This window comes from Mastomys coucha, unplaced genomic scaffold (genome assembly GCF_008632895.1).
Source record: "Mastomys coucha isolate ucsf_1 unplaced genomic scaffold, UCSF_Mcou_1 pScaffold15, whole genome shotgun sequence".
Classification (NCBI taxonomy): domain Eukaryota; kingdom Metazoa; phylum Chordata; class Mammalia; order Rodentia; family Muridae; genus Mastomys; species Mastomys coucha.
Window position 1 is genome coordinate 150,215,219 of NW_022196897.1, and position 5,232 is coordinate 150,220,450.

Below are 5,232 nucleotides of genomic sequence, written 5' to 3' on the forward strand. Positions count from 1 at the left end.
TACACATGAAACTGCCTGAGCCTGGTGTCTGCAGACGCTTTCTGCCGCGACTCAAAACCCATCACACAGTAAGACCCAATTTCACAAAGAGTGGGCACTGTCAATCAATAAAATGGAAGGTCAAACTTTGTCTTCGATGGCTTTATTTATTTATTTATTACTAATTTTTCATACATTTATTTTGATTGTTTTCCCCTCCCCCAACTCCTCTCAGACCTCCCCATCGCCCTACCCACCCAACTTTACATTCTAAGGATTTTATCTGCAAATATTGTCTCTGGCAATTAAGATTAAACATATGTTATTGGGGGACAGCTAATTAAAACTATTATAATCTAACCTTGGCTCCTCTAACACACATATATGTATGTAAACACCCCCACCCCCGCCCCCCCACATTCCCACCCCCCATCCCCCACACTCCCATACCCCCACACCCCCACACACACCCTGTTTCTGAGTGTGATGGCTAATCTTGGTGGTCTAATAGGACCACATCTGGAATCAACTAAAACTCAAGCAGCGGGCATACCTCTGGGGGCTTTCATGATTAAATCATTTGTGGCGGGAAGACTCACTCTAAATCTGCCACACCGTCTGGTGCATCCGGTGGCAACCCACACAAAAAGACCCGGGAGAGGGAAGCTTTTGATTTTTGCCTGCTCGCCCTCACTCTTGCTGGTGAGTCCATTTATCCTGCATCTGATGCACCCCTTCACTGGCATTAGAATCCACTTTTTTCGGGATTTCGACACAGACTGAAGATCAGCAGCTCTTTGATGATTGCAGCGTCAGAAGAGAGCTATTGTTAAGAGTGTTCAGATCACGGCCTAGAAGCCGCTCTTTCTGCCTCTCCCACCACGTTTATTCTCTCAGGTCTGTTAGAGAACCCTGATTAATACACTGACCTGCCTTGAACTTGCTACACGGCTGGGGTAAAGGTGACTTTGAACTTCTGGTCAGCTTGCCTCTACCTCCTGAATGTTGGTACTGCAGGCTGCAAACTGAACGCTGGGCCTCGTTCATGCCTTCTAAGCCTTTTGTCAGCTGAGTTAGTCGCAGCGCCAGTGCTGGTGATGATTTGTCCTCCTCACGTGGGGAGATTTATTTATTTTACCCCCATATTATCTACCTTTTAACATCCTACTCTCAAAACTAAAAATAGTTATTTACTATCATGAAGGGAACCGTCCTGCAGTTTTCCTTCGTTCCGTGGGTGATCTACGAACGGGAACTTGAGGTCCTGCAAAAGAATGGGTGATAGGGGAAAACAAAGAGACCGACACCAGGAAAGAGCTCTTATCGAGGTGTGTTCTTTACTTAGTGAAACGGAATATTTATACATAGAGGCAACTCAGGTATGCATATAACAACTAGGTGAGAACGGAAAGGCGGGCACATCAAGGCTAGGAATTCCAGGCAAAGGACATGAAAAGAGATCAAAGTCCCATCTTCTTTGAATGCTGTGTTTCTGGTTCTGGTTAATCTCTGGGGCGGCTCCAAACCCCTGGTGAGTCGGGTCGAGTAGCTGATTCTGTGTCGGTTGAGATTCCTCCGTGAAAATCAGCAGGGCCACCACACTATCATTTAAATGATGATGATGTGCAATTATAATTCTGGGCAAAATTTATTTTCCATCTACAAATTGTAAAAATATGTAAGTAACACACTTTCAGAATAAAATTACAGGACAAATGCAGGATAGGTATGTACATGCCAAGGTGTGTGTGGGGGGAATACAAGGAAATATGGATCCATGTCCCCCAAACTTTCAAATTAAGAATATCCAATTCTGCCGGGCAGTGGTGGAACACACCTTTAATCCCAGCACTTGGGAAGCACAGACAGGTGAATTTATGAGTTTGAAGCCTGCGTGGTCTACTGAGTGAGTTCGAGGATAGCCAGAGCTATACAGAGAAACCCTGTCTTAAACAAACAAACAAACAAACAAACAAACCAAACAATTCCCCCCAAAAATGCCCAATTCTATTCCATTCTATTATTTTATTTAAGATTTGTGATTTAATATTCACACATGTATATAAGGTGATATAAGGTGTTTTAAAATAAAACCTACCCTTCATTCCCTCCCTTCAATTCTTCCCGTGTGCTTGGGTGGGGACCACCTACTGGAGCAAAGGTAGTATCTCATGTTCTCTCCCCCTGCTCACTCCCCCAAAACACACAGTGATTTTTCTTCCCAGTCTTACTGTTCTATTGTTGTGTAGAGACACCATGCCCAAGGCAACTCTTAGGGATGAAGAGGAGAGGACCAGGGGAGGAGCTGTGTGAGGGAAGGCCTGGGAGGAGAGGGGGCTTCAACAGGAATGTAAAGTAAATAAATAAATAAATAAATAAATAAATAAATAAATAAATAATGGAAAAAGAAAGCATTTAAATGGGGGCTTGCTTACAGTTTTAGAGAGAATCATCAGTTATCATCATGGAGGGAAGCAGACAGGCTTGGTGTTGAGCAGCAGCTGAGAGCTTTACATCCTGATCCACAGGCAGCAGGCACAGAGGGATACTGGACCTGTCATGGGCCTTTGAAATATCAAAGCCCATCCCCAGTGACACACTTCCTCTAACAAGGCCACACTGCTTAATCCTTCCAAATGTGGGGACTAAGCATACAAACAGATGAACCTACACTGGGGGGAGGAGCATTCTCCTTCTACCCACTACCCACCTCCATCCCCCAGCAGCCATCAATCGCCCTTAGCTCCTCAGTTGAGAGATGAGACTTCAAGAGACCCTCTGCTGAGATAGGGGCTGACTTGGCTTTGCACAGGGCTTGTGCACGCAGTCCAAGATGCCCTGAGTTCATGCATGCCAAGTGTGCTGTCATTCCGGGAGACGCCGTCTCATTCAGACATCTACTCCCTCTGACTCTTATAATCTTCCTGCCTCCTAGCCCACAATGACCACTGAAGACTTCACTCTTTTATTGTCTGCGTGTTGACCAGATGTAGGTCTCTTTAATGTGAATCACCATGTATTGAAGAAAGAAGTAGTATTGTTGTGTCTGTGTGTGTGTGTGAGTCCAGTGGCCAACAAATCAAAAAGAGGTAACCTACTTAGCATGGGGCTTTTTGTTTGATAGCCTGTGGTGTCTGAGTAAGATATTGTTCATCTATTACATGTTAACTCCCTTTATCCATTCTCCTTTAAGACTGCAGAAGAATTCTTGTGCTTCCATCCAGAGGTGGTACTCAAACCTTTTGAATCCATAGCGAAGGAGAGCTTCCTCTTTATACCTAATGAAGTGACTAAACCTTCCAGAATGACAGTAGTAATAGCTCTGTGACCTGTACATTCTTCTCTGGGTCTGTGGTGCCAGGGGCAAGTCTTATTAAACAACACCCTTCTTTTTCCATACGCATCAAATGTATTAGCAAGCAACCTGTTAGCCCAATTCCTAGGCCGTGGAACCGCACTTGATTTCATAAAGTTAAAGACAGTCAGAGGAAACTTTCCCACATGTAAATGGTGGGCTTATGCTCCGAAAGAAAAACAAGTTTAATAGAAAATTGATGTTTCTTATATTTTTGGTTGTGAGCCTAGTCTTTAGTGTCCATTTCCCCAGCTTGAAAATTGGTATTTCTATGGTAATGTTGGAACTGGAAACTAACCCCCTTGGGCCCATGATCTTTTGACTTTAATTGTCAGTTTCTAAAGACTCACTAGAAAAAGTCATAAGATGTTTTAAGGTTGACTTTAGGGGGCTCCCAAGGCATCTGGCATAGTTCTAGCTACTTCTTTATAGCCCAGACATCTATAAGATTTCATTGCTGTTTTCCCCAATGCCATACAACTGTCTCTTCCTTTTGGAACTGCCCATCGGGAATATTCCCAGACCCAGACATTTGTCGGAATCAGATCTCAGTGAACAAGAGCAAGTGATGCAGAAAGTTATCTTTTTATTGGAAAGCAAGTGTTTGAGGAAGCTCCAGGGTCAGAAGTCCTACAGAAAAGCAAATGTGAGTAGAGTTGTCCATGAACCAACGATCTGGGATGACATTGTAGACTGCATCTTGAAGGTATCATAGACTTGACTCTGGTGAGGTGAGCCCTAGAACAAGAAGGAGTGTCAGTGATGTGAGGGTAGTCAAAAGTTGAGGTGTAGATGAGCGGATGTCTGCCCCTTTCAATTTTACCAGAACCAGTTTCTAAACTTGGGGTGCTCGGCCACTAACAACTCCAATCCATGGACCCCTAAGTGTGTCCATGGTTTTTGTTGCTCTCCCTTTCTTAAAGCAAGCAAGGCAGTGAACATTGTCGTTCTTCTGGGGCTCAGCTTTAACTCCCTATGTCACAGATGTCCAGCAGCAACCTATGGACTCTTAGGACCCTGTGCTCACTTTCGGAGTCTTCCTGCATCACAAGCATGGATTTAAAACCACCCAACCCCAAACCCTTTTACTTTGTTCTTTGAGGCTCTCATACAACATACACAGTGAACTCTGCTTACTGCCAGCCTCATCATTTCCTGTATCCTTCTCATCCTGATCACCTCCACTCCTCCCTACAAGTCCCTTTCTCACAATCATTTCTCTTTGTTTTGTTTTGTGACCAACTGAGTTAAACCAGGGCTACCAACAAGACTATAATTCTGGACCGTCCTTTGGAATTTAACAGGCTCACCACTGGGCATACAACTGAATATAGTGTCTGCTCCAAACAGAGATCTTTGTAATCTTATCTTCCTTGTAGTGGAAAAAGCAGCTAATCCTTAAGCCCATGGTTAGTGATGGAAAACAGAGGACACAGGGACTCAAGAACCCTCATTGGTGCGGAGAAAGAGCTCATCTGCAATAATACCTTATACTAGTATAAGCAAGAAACCAATTTTAAGAACAAACAAGATTATATCATGAAATGTTAAATATGATTGCATAGGGGGGACAGACACATTTAATAATATAAACCGTGTTCAGGAAAGCATTGAAACGTGCTCCCTTAGTGTAGTTATTCAGGACCAATTGTTAACCTAGCTTTCTCACCCTGTCTTTACTGTGTGTGTGCTCATTTTACCAGGGGTTACTCTTCATCTTTCTAAAAGTTTGTGACAATAATACTTCTACTGATAGCAACAAATTGGTATCAGTTCTGTAGTGGATCCAGGGCTTCCTTATATACCACAAATAAAAAAAATTGGGATAAATATCTTTTCCTACTTGGTAGAAACATACCTTGATATTGATCTTGGTCTTTAGTTGGTCAGTGAATATG